This window comes from Dipodomys ordii, unplaced genomic scaffold (assembly GCF_000151885.1).
Source record: "Dipodomys ordii isolate 6190 unplaced genomic scaffold, Dord_2.0 Scaffold56, whole genome shotgun sequence".
Taxonomy (NCBI): Eukaryota; Metazoa; Chordata; class Mammalia; order Rodentia; family Heteromyidae; genus Dipodomys; species Dipodomys ordii.
The window spans coordinates 3,606,382-3,618,725 of record NW_012267272.1 but is presented as its reverse complement, the minus strand read 5'-3'; positions in this window follow the sequence as shown (position 1 = coordinate 3,618,725).

Below are 12,344 nucleotides of genomic sequence, written 5' to 3'. Positions count from 1 at the left end.
GGAACAGGGGGATGGGAAAAGTACAATAATAACAACCGCTACTAGCTAAAGGCTTGCATGTGGAAGGTAGGATTACTCAGCCTTATATGAAACAACATTTCTATGTAGGGCCAATCAAAAAAAAGTTGCTGAAAAATGACAACCCAGTCAGGCATGAGAGCATGTAACTATAACCCTGGCTCTTAGTCACAGAGGCTGAGGTGGGCGGACTATATAGTGAGACCCTGTTTCAACAACCCCAAAACAAAAACAAATAACAAAAACCACACAGTAAATAAGTAAATAAAACACAACAAGAATGGCAATAAAAATAATGACTCACACCTGAGTCTCCTTAGGTCAGTCTCTACAACAAGCCATCTTGATTTTGTTGTTGTTATTCCAGGGCCTTCTACATGCTTTACCACTGAGCCATGACCTCTATCCCCAATCTTGGTTTTTCTTTATCTCTGACTCTAACAGCTTGTCTCACCCCAACCTATTTACGAGTAAGGGACCAAACGGAGCTCTGAGAAGCAGTCATGTGTTTGCTGTGCAGATGGAAAGCTTGGTTTAATATGGAATGCAGCCTTTTTGGAGGGAAACCTCACTTCCAGAGTTCTGCCGTCCATTTCAATGAGTTGGCTGAGGTCATTTAGCTCTACTTGCAAGAAAGTCAAGAGCGCAAGAGGGGATAAGCTTTTCTAGTGTTGGGAGTCAGAGACTTTTGGACTGGGCTGACAGACTCAGAGACCAATAACTTCAATATCTGAGAATTGAGAGCTTTATGGCTCCAGGCTTTAGAAACCAGAGACTTAAACCTCTAGGTGCACAAGTTAGAAGCTTATTACTCTGACCTGATTGCCAATGGCCTAACACATGGTAGCTAATATAATCCTTAGCCTAAGCACCATAGTCTGAAAATATTCTGCATTAATAGCTTGGTATATGAGCCGAGAGTGGTAACTCATGCCTGTAATCCCAGGTACTTGGAAGACAGTTAGAGGAAGATCAGAGATTAAGAACAGCCTGAGCCACACAAATAAGGAAAAAATATGTTAACAAGACCCTATCTCAAAGAATAAGCTGGGAGTGGTGATTTAGCCTGTAATCTCAGGTATGTACAGGGCATAGGTACAAGGAGTTTCATTGAGCTAGCCTCTATCTGGAAAATGACTAGGGCAAAAAGAGTTGAGTATTTCGTAGGGCATTTTTAGCACAAAGCTCTGAGTTCATAATCCCAATTCCTTAAAAGACAGATTAATATGTGTGGTCATCTTGGTACCCTCGATTGATGTTACAAAATTGCTTTACAGGTTTTTGTTCTTTTTGAGACAGAGACTCATTATGTATCTCAGGCTGGCCTTGAATTTAGGATTCTCTTGCATCAGCCTCCCAAGTGCTGGGATTACAAGTATGCAGCACCACTATGCCAAGCTTAAGATTCTTTCAATTTAGCTTGCAGCTAGAAAACATACTGATTCTTCAACCTTCACTAATGCCAAATATGAAAATTTTAAAATAAATGTCACTTGAAAGTATCTTTTAACAATATTATCTCTTGCTAAGGGTATAGCTTAGGTATAAAGCACTTGCATTGCATGCATGAGGCTTGAGATCCATCAAAGGATGGAAGGGAGGATAGAGGGAAGGAGGAAGGAAGTGATAGTACCTCATTTCAACTTGCAATTTGGTCACTGGTGAAGTTTTTTAATTTGTTCAAATACAACTATTCTCCTTACACTAAATTTTAAAACACAATTCAGTAAAATATAGTACCTTAGAAAGGATGTAGTAATTCTATAAGGCCTCCAAAAATATGAACCAAAAAATGGGACTACATCTAATACTGACAGGATATCTTTTTTTTTTTTTTGGTCCAGTCGTGGGACCTGAACTCAGGGCCTGGGCGCTGTCCCTCAGCTCTTCAGCTCAAGACTAGTGCTCTACCACTTGAGCCACAGCGCCACTTCCAGCTTTTTTCTTTTTGCTTATGTGGTGCTGAGGAACTGAACCCAGGGCCTCATGCATGCAAGGCAAGCACTCTACCTCTGAGCCACCTTCCCAGCCTCCTGACAAGATATCTTAAGTCAAAACTGTGCTGGAAGCCAGGTACTGGTAGCTCATGCCTGTAATCCTAGCTACCCAGGAGGCTGGGTAGTATGGATACATGAGGATTGTGGTTCGAAGCTGGCCCAAGCAGAAAAGTTCCTAGCGAGACTCTTATCTCTAATTACTCACTCACAAACTAGAAGTGGTGGTGTGGCTCAATGGTAGAGTGCAAGACTTGGACACAAAGAAGCTCAGGGACAGTGCCCAGACCCTGAGTTCAAGCCCCTCAATCAACAACAACAACAACAAAACAAAACTGTGCTGGAAAAGCTGGAGTGTGTGAGTGCCATATTTATTCACCATGTTGACTTTGGAATTAGCATTACAAAGAGGAATCACCAGGTCATAATTTCAAGGGAACTGGGCTAGTAAAATATTTCTGTAAATCTTGCTTTATTATTTGCTACGAGTTAAGCTGTGACTTCGATTAAAGACAAGCATTTAAGGAAGCACAGTATATTCCAGATAGAAGCATATCTCTGCCAACAGTTTGGAAATATCCAGACATTTCCCAAGTGGCATTTTGTAATTCTTTGTGTGTTGCATTTTTTTTTCCAGTAACAAAGACCCTAGCCTGCAGCCAGAGCTATTCACCCCCTCAAAATTCTCTGAACAAAATTGCCTGGATCCAGATCTCTATTTTTAACCTCCTTGAAAGTCTTTGAATAAATCACTTCATTTGAGTGTGGGAAATGTGCCCTGAGCTCTGCATAGTTTCAATTATATTATTCTATTGAGGTAAATTCAATTCAACAAGCATTTATTGAGACCTCCCACCACGAAAAAAAAAGAGGTCCAGTGGAAGTCACAGATACAGCCACACATAGCCACAGGAGGCCAGATACATGTATTAGCAAATATAAAGATACAGTTTCTATGTGACATGGTTGCACATAAATCACATAGAAAGCCAGATAAGAGATAGGGAAGATCTTGCTGGATTTTAAGAGCTCATGCCTATTTAGAAAGTTGAGACCTTGAGGATCTCTAATCAAAGCTAGTCTGATCAAAAACTTCCAAGAGATTCCATCTCTGATTAATCAACAAGATGCTGGATGGGAGGTATGGCTCAAATGGTACAGCAAATCATGATTAAAAAGCTGAGAGTACAAGGTTTAATGGGAGAAAGAAGGGTTTTTCAGAAAGTACAAGGTAAAAGGACAGAGAAAAGAAAGAAAATGAAGTAAAAGAAATCCTATGTTTTTCATATCTACAAACCTATCATTCTTAGTAATTAAAGCTCTAGCTAGGCTTGCTAAGGGTACTAGGATAAGGAATACAACTTTGTAGCAGATGGCTAAGGATTTATTGGGCAACAAGGATAGCCATGGAAATGCCCAGTTATACAGAAAACTGGTTCAAATATTGTAACAGACAGATGCATGCAGCTCAATTTTTTTCTTTCTTTTTCTTTTCTTGTTTTCTTTTGGTCAGTCATAGGGCTTGAACTCTGGGCCTGGGCACTGTCCCTCAGCTCTTCAGTTCAAGGCTAGCACTCTACCACTTACACCACAGCACCACTTCTGGCTTTTTCTGTTTATGTGGTGCTGAGGAATCGAACCCAGGGCCTTATGCATGCAAGGCAAATACTCTACCACTGAACCACCTTCCCAGCCCCACGGCTCAATTTCTAAATAAGTGAATTTTTATTGATATAACACCTTCCTTTCTCATGTATCACCTTATTTTTCCTCATATCTCAATAAATGAGGAATTGTTGACTTCCATTTTACAGGTAAGAAAAGTATAGATTAGACAGGTCAGGACAGAAAATGCCACAGCTACAGACCTGAATAACCTAAGTTGTCTGTTGCAAATCCAGTGCTCTTTCTGAAAGAAAAAAGCCTAAAAATATATTCAAAATGCCAGCATTATCTGTGCATGTAGTAACTCCAGTTTCTAGAATTTCCAAAAAAGCTCTAAAAGCTGGACTGATAAGAAAGTTATATCATCAATTTAAACCAAAGATTCATAAAAATTATAATAGTTTAGGGCTGGGGGTGCATTTTTGTTGTAGAGTTCTTGCCTAGCATGCATGAGGCCACGAGTTTAATCCCCATTACTTTCATCCTCCCTAAAGGAAATTCAAATTTATAATGCTTTAAAATGTTTACCTTATGTCATGAAAAGGTAGGTAACTTCTTTAACAAAGTGGAACTAGGAAAAACCAATGACATCAATATTATACCATATGTACTCATTGTTTAATAATACTTACCTATTCCAGATTCTCCTATTCCAGATATTATTTTGTTTTGGGTGTGAAAACCCATTTAAATCTCTATCCTCCAAGATGCAGATGTGATTATAACTCCCATTTTATGGCCCATGAAATCTGAGGCACAGAGAGGTAAAGCCAGTTGCTCAAGGTCACGCAAGCAGTAAATGATGAAACCATGTTCCCAAGCAGACATGGGCTTCCCAGGCCCACTTAACCGTATACAGTGTTGCCTCTTCTCAGGCCTGCCAAGGTCCTCCCAAGAACAAACAGACCTCCTTTTGACCTAAATTCGGGAGGATCCTCCACACAGTGTTCTCATAACTTGTTTCACATTCTCTGTCAAACCACTCCTCCCATTTTATGTAACAGCATCTTAAATAACTTTTCTCCTTAATCTTAAAGTTATGGAGGCAAATTCTGTGCAGACTCAGCTGCCACTGTATCCCAAGTACCTGACTCAATGCCTGGGTCATAACAAGCACTCTGTTTTCTTATTAAACCAGTTAATAAATCAATCTATTAAGTCAGGCAAAGTAGTCTACACATGCAGTCCCAATACTTAAGAAGGAAGGATCACTTGAATTCAGGAGTTTGAGACTAACCTTGGCAACAGAGACGCTGCTTAAAAAAAATCCCCAAAAACAGAATCTAACACTGCTGCCTGAAAGAACACACCAGAATCTAACAAACACTTCTACTGGTTTACTATGTGCCTGGCATTGTTCAAAGAACAATAGCATGACTTTATTTTTATTTTTTTTTTGGGTCCGGTCGTGGGGCCTGAACTTGGTCTGGGTGCTGTCTCTCAGCTCTTCAGCTCAAGACTAGCACTCTACCACTTGAGCCACAGCGCCACTTCTGGCTTTTTTCTTTTTGCTTATGTGGTGCTGAGGGATCGAACCCAGGGCCTCAGGCATGCAAGGCAAGCACTCTACCACTGAGCCACCTTCCCAGCCCAATACCATGACTTTAAAAGAAGGAACTTTTACCTGTGGGAGGGCAAAGGTGATGGGGTAAATATTATAGAACATATATAAACATATATATATATATATATATATATATGAAAAATAGCATAATGAATCTACTAAAACCTCTTTGAAAGGAGGAGGAGGAAGAGGAAAAGTGGCTAAGAAAAAAATTTGATCAAGGTACATTTACATTGTATGTATTTATGTGTCACAATATATGCTAATTAAAAGAGAAAAAACAAAGAACAAACTATCAAAATCTCTACCAGGTACATACTCATATACATATATATATATATATATATATATATGTATCTGTCTTCAATCTTTTATATTTTACAGGAAAAAATTGGCAAATCAAGATGTTGAGTATTTAATCAAAGCTACATATAGTAATACACAACAAAATCAGGATTAAAGCACAGGCAATCTAGCTTTAGAGTTTATGCTCTTAACTACTAAGCTGAATGATTACAAAGCTAATGAATGAATAGATGAATAAAGAAGAAATAAACAGGGCTGGGAAGGTGGCTCAGTGGTAGAGTCCTTGCCTTGCATGCATTAGGCCCTGGGTTAGATTCTTCAGCACCACATAAGCAGAAAAGGCTGGAAGTGATGCTGTGGCTCAAGCAGTAGAGCGCTAGCTTTGAGCTGAAGAGATGAGGGATAATGCCAAGGCCCAGAGTTCAGGCCCAATGACTGACAAAAGAAGAAGAAGGAGAAGAAGGAGAAGGAGACGGAGGAGAAGAAAACAAATATGAGTATACTGTGCAATCAATCTGTAGGATTCTGAGATGGATGTTTTGTAGGCTTTTGTGGCCAGTGAATTTTCCTATTTTCATAGTGACCTCTTGATAGTTCCTTTTTGGCTCAGGCTAGTTATTTTTCACTGACCTTCCCCACAACTAGAAAGCTGAGGAACACTACAATTGCAACTTGGCTGAGTCCAAGACCACATATTTCTGTCTCACTTGCTTTGCTTTTTATTTAGTCTCTCTGAATGTCTCTAGGTGGAAATTGTAGTCTAAAGCTTTGGGAAAGAGCTGCAGAACTGCTTCTCTTAGTATCGCTGGATGCCAGTGGAATGGCAAATGGGGAAAACAAGGCTACATGTAATATTTAATTTCCAAATTTATAGCATTATTTTGCAGAAATTGTTAAGATCCCAAGTAAATTGGGAAAAGTATTCAAACAAAAGCATAAATATTTAAAATATTGGAATATAAACTTCTGTTGATACTTTGTATAACTCATTGCTTATTTTTGAGTTGTGTTCTACAAAACATACCACAAAAATAAAAACTCTGGCACATGGAGGGGGGTGGTGATACATATTTGTCTAGTATGTGCACAACCTCAGTTTTGATTCCCAGAACTGCAAAATAAAATAAATGAACTTTGTTTCTTAAAGAGTAGTGGATACTAACTAGAATATTGAGTGGGGACAAATCATAGCTTTCTTAAGCAAATGTGCCTGAATATATAAAGATTTGGGTTTTACAAGTCTCAAATATTTTTGTTTGGTTTTGCTTCTCAGGCAGGATCTCAACTATGTTGCTCAGGCTGGCCTCAAACTTGCTAGGCAGACAAGACTGTTCTCAAACTTGTGGTCTACCTGCCATCCACCGCCTCAGCCTCCTGAAAGCTAGAATTACAGGTATGTAACATCACTCCTGGCTTAATTTTCATATAATTTTACTGGTATGTCAAGAACTCAGAATGAGAAAATTGCACAGAACTGTACTGTCAATGATAGAGCAAGACATCATTCTTAGGTTATATTTTCTTTGACCTAATGTTTATCAGCTCTGAAACTTGCTTGCTAGCGCTACTTCAATGGGTAATACTGGTCATGGAGCCCTGTAGGTGGTCAGTAAATATTTGTTGAGCAAGTCAATGACACAGCAACGAAGATACAGTTAGATATTCAACCTCTATGTTGTATACAGTGGCTCTTAAAAACTACAGGGGTGTAACTGGCATGGGTGAGGTACAGGACTTTATCCATAGCAACATTTTTTTTAATTTTAAAATTTTTATCGTGAAGGTGATGTGCAAAGAAAATAAGTCTACGCTTCCATCAGAAAGAAAGACATTGCCCCATTCATAAGGCAATGGATAAGACTTGGGAAAAATTATATTAAGTGAAGCAAGCCAGAGCCAAAGAAACATAGGTTGCCTGGTTTCTCTCATTTGTAATAATTAGAATATGCCTTGAACTCTACAAGTAAACCCAATGGATAATAAAAGACAAAAAATTACATTTGGCCAGGTACCGGTGGCTTACACCTGTAATCCTAGCTACTCAGGAGGCTGAGATCTGTGGATCATGGTTCAAAGCCAGCCCAGGCAGGAAAGTCAGTGAGATTCTTATCTCCAATAAACCACCAGAAAACCAGAAGTGACACTGTAGCTCAAGTGGTAGGGCACTAGCCTTAAGCTGAAGAGCTGAGGGACAGTGCTCAGGCCTAGAGTTCAAGCCCCACAACCAACAAAAAAAAAATTACATTTGGACATGATAAATTAAACAAAACTCTAAACATTCACACAGTGAGACCAAAGGAGGATATTGTAAGGAGAGCATCACAAAGTAGCTATGTGCATATGATCATAGAGAATGATGCTTATTGAAATGAACTCCAAGAAATAAAAATTATTTTTAATGCAGGTCAGTCTCTTTAAATATAGTAAAGTGAAACCAAAAATGTTGTTTTCACCCAAGTTTTTGTGGCAATTAAATTGAGAGGTGAAATAAGAAAATAAACTATGAACCAAATAGTTTTCAAGTGAAATAATTTTTCAAAGTCTTTCAGATGAATCATAAATTCAATTTCTTAATCCATAGATTTTCCTTAATAGAAATTATTTTATGAAGGTGCCATATTAAGCATGCATGTCTGTCCCATAATGTCCTCCTGGCTACAAAATCCCTTTCTAGAGACTCTAAGTTTCTTGTGTGTAACTGTAAGTTTCTTCTGGAGAATATTTTCTGTATAGACAATTTTTTCCACAAATGGTAATATACACACACTTCTTCCCTCCAGCCTTTTCATCTATCAAAATATGAGTGATATGACATCTAAATAAACCTATATCATTCTTTTAAATGACTGTAAAGAATATCATATACAGCAGGTGCTGGTGGCTCATGCCTGTAATCCTAAACTACTCAGGAGACTGAGATTTGAGGATTGTAGTTCAAAGCCAGCCCAGGCAGAAAAGTCCATGAGACTCTTATCTCCAGTTAACCACCACAAAACCAGAAGTGATGCTGTGACTCAAAGTGGTAGAGAACTAGCTTTGAATAAAAAAGCTCAAGAACAGCAACCCAGGCCCTGAGTTGAAGCCCCAATGACTGACAAAAAAAAATTATACAAATATACTATAATTTCTTTGGCCAGCCCCAATATCAATTTATTAGTTTGCTATTACAAATAATACTAATAAAATATATCTGAGCATAATATAAATGATAATTCTCTTTTTTTAAGAAACAGACTTTTATTAGGTAGCTGGCTTGAAACACACACACACAATTAAATGTTTTTTTAAATGCAAAATATTAGATTCTGGGCAATAAATTATTCTTTTTCAGTAGAATCTTTAAGAGTTAAGTGAAGTATCTGGAAAGCAGAATGAGGTAACTGAAGAAAGATGACTTCAGCTACATGAGCACAGATTTTTCCAGAGTGAAACATTCTTAAATCTGAGAAAAGTATAGAATATAGGTCTATAACTTTGAAATGAGGCTGGTTGAAGCGTCTTCATCATTAAAGCACAGGCTCAAATGCTGTTGCAGAGAAACTAGGCAGAAAAAAAAAAGTGGGAAAATAGTGGTAAGGATGTGACAAAGGAACTAAGAGCGAGTTATGAGAAAAAAGAATAATTAATTTTGTAAGTATTCTAGAGATTGGCCTCATAATGATGGGCTCAAATGGGGTCAGCACAAAATCCCTTTTGTAAGTAGGATTTTGCACTCAATATAAAGTCATCTCCAATCATCCACCTTCTCTGGCAGGAGATTTAGAGGAGGATCAGCCAGTGGAAGCTGGCAGCAATAAAGATGGCAATCAAGATAGGTTTTAGTGGTATAACCTATGGTCCCAGATACTGAGACGATTGAGGGAGAAGGATCAAATGAGTCCATGGGTTCAAAACCAGCCTGAACAACGCAACATGACTTTGGAGGAAGGATGGGAAGAAGGGTGAGGGAATGAGGGGAAGGAAGGAAAGAGAGAGGAAGCGGGGGAAGAGAAAGAGAGAGGGCAGGGAGAGAGAGAGAAAGAGAGGAGAGGAGACAGAAAAACATGAGAGAATCAATGTGTCACTAAATTGTGCCTGAATTTCTAAATCGGCTTACGTACAGGCGTGATAGGCTTTGCAGTAAGATACTCTTGTTAGGACTTAAAGACTGAGTACAATAAACCCAGGGATAAAGATTTCCAGAACTGGGGGCTGACATGGTATGCAACCTTTAACATGCCTTTAATTCTAGATACTTGAAAAGCAGAGATCAAGAGAAACATGGTTCGAGATCAGCCTGGGAAAAAGAACACCAAGTCTCCATCTCAGTCAAGAGTTGGGTGCAGCAGTATCTGTCATTCCAGCTATAGTGGGAAGCGTAAATAGGAAGAGTGAGGTCCAGTTTGGCTGAGGGGAAAAAAAGACCCTATTTCAAAAATAACCAGAGTAAATAGGATCTGAATATAGCTCACATTGTCAAGTGCCATCATAGTAAATGTACAGCCCTGAGTTCAAACTCCAGTATGATCAAAAAGCAAGAACAAAAACCAAAACCATGGGAACGCTAAGGCGTGGTTCTTTGTGACTGCAGTAGAGAGGATATTGAACCTATGAGCCTTTGCACAACCTCTATTTGAAAAGGACCTTATTTACTTTCCTCACCATCTTATTCTCTATGGTACATGACATACCATAGATCTCCCATAAATGTTTATAGGAAGACTGAGTGAATCATGTAGATTGGATAAGGTAAGATGCAATAACACATGGGTCTTGTATCCAAACCTGCCTGACTCTGAAATCCACATTTCCAATCATTTGGCTATGGTGCCTATTTCCTAAGCCAGAAATAGCAATTGCTCAGGATTTTGTTGCTAACAACCCACATAAAGGAGACTATCAGCAATTGCTGTTGCTCACCAACCTGTCACTTGCCCTTATTGCCAATTCCTCCCTCTCATGGCACCATCTCAGTGGATATGGTAGACTTTTCAAGGTGCCCAAGTTCCTTGGTATTCTGGGCAAATGTTGCTCTGGATACCAGGCTTTATGAAATGAATATGAAAGATGCTTCTATAGATGATGCGTCTGTAGACCAGTGTCATGCAGAGATTTCAAAGGCAGTATCATTCAGTGTTGACTCATAGCTCCAATTTCCTCCCATCTCCACTACATACACCTGCACTTGGGTACTCACATGTGTGTTTATGGGAAGCAGGCTAAGTGGAGACATAATCTGAGAAACAAATTGACTTGGTATCATCCCTGCCTCTCCAATAACTATGGCTTTGTGACAGTCTTTGACACTAGGGTCTTCTCTGGAGATTTATCTCTCCCAGGATCTTGGGATCTTCTATACAAAGATTTCTGGGCTATCTTTCCCATAGGTGATCAGAATTGGATGAATCTCAGCATGGGGCACAAATGAGATTTTCTCTAAAGCCCTTCTTGAACAAAGTGAGCAGTTTCAATAATAGACAACAGCACTGGTGGCTCATGCCCTAATCCTAGCTACTCAGGAGGCTGCGATCTGAGAATCACAGATCAAAGCCAGGCTGGGCAGGAAAGTCCATAAGACTCTTATCTCCAATTAACCACCAGAAAACCAGAAGTGGTGCTGTGGCTCAAGTGGTAGAGTGCCCACCTTGAACTGAAAGAGCTCAGCGACAGTGCTCCAGGCCCAGAGTTCAAGCCCCACGACCAGGGGAAAAATATACACAACAAATTCTTATTCACTTGCATGCCCTAAAATCATCAAGACAAAAAAAATTAAACCAAATTTCTACTGTGTATGAAAGAAAGTATATGGAGAGAAAATGATAGTGATAGAGAAAGCAGTGGTTTTTGTTGCTTGTTTGGGTAGCAGAAGCTTCAGCCTCTCAGCCCATCATGAACAAGATGGGAGCTCAAAATCTTCAGGGGCTCGCTCTTACTCTCACTCTCATTTCCTGGACCCAGGTATTCTTCCTGTTGGGAATACTGGGCTAATATTGACTTAAAGTACATACTGATTCTGGAAGGATGGAATCCTCTGCTATAATATATAGCCTCTGAGCTTCTGTTTAATCTGTATCTTAAAGCTTTTATGAAGTAAATTCTGAATGGTGAGATATCTTAAAAGGCATGGTGGAGGATGAAGGAGGACAGGAAGAGAGACAGATGATCAGATAACAATGCTCTCCGTGGCAGGTTTTCTTTTTCTTTCTTTAATTTTTTTTTTTTTTTGGTCAGTTGTTGGGCTTGAACTCTGGGCCTGGGCACTGTCCCTGAGCTCTTCAGCTCAAAGTAAGCATCTACTACTTGAGTCACAGTGCTACTTCCGGTTTTCTGGTGGTTTATTGGAGATAAGATGGACTTTCCTGCCTGGACTGGCTTTGAACTGTGATCCTCAGATCTCAGCCTCTTGAGTAGCTAGGATTACAGGCATGAGCCACTGGTGCTCGGGTGTATGTTTTTTATTGTAAAAATGCTGCACAGAGGGGTTACAGTTACATGAGCAAGGTAATCAGTACGTGTTGCCTCCTCCTTTTGTTTTCTCTCTACATTATCCCTTTCCTCCCACCTCCTCAACTAACACCCCCCTCCTCCCACTGAAGTTATAAAGTTCGTTTTCAACATAATGTTTTGTACATCTCATTGTTACGATGGGTCAACCTGTATCCTTATTTATGCATTTTGTTTTTCCCTTCTCCTCCCTGAAAGAAGTGTATTTACAAGATGCAGGACACTGACATCAAATACAGTGAAAATAGGGGTTATACCGTGGGGGAGGGACATACAAAGCAACAAAAAAAATCACATGGTACATTATAAATACG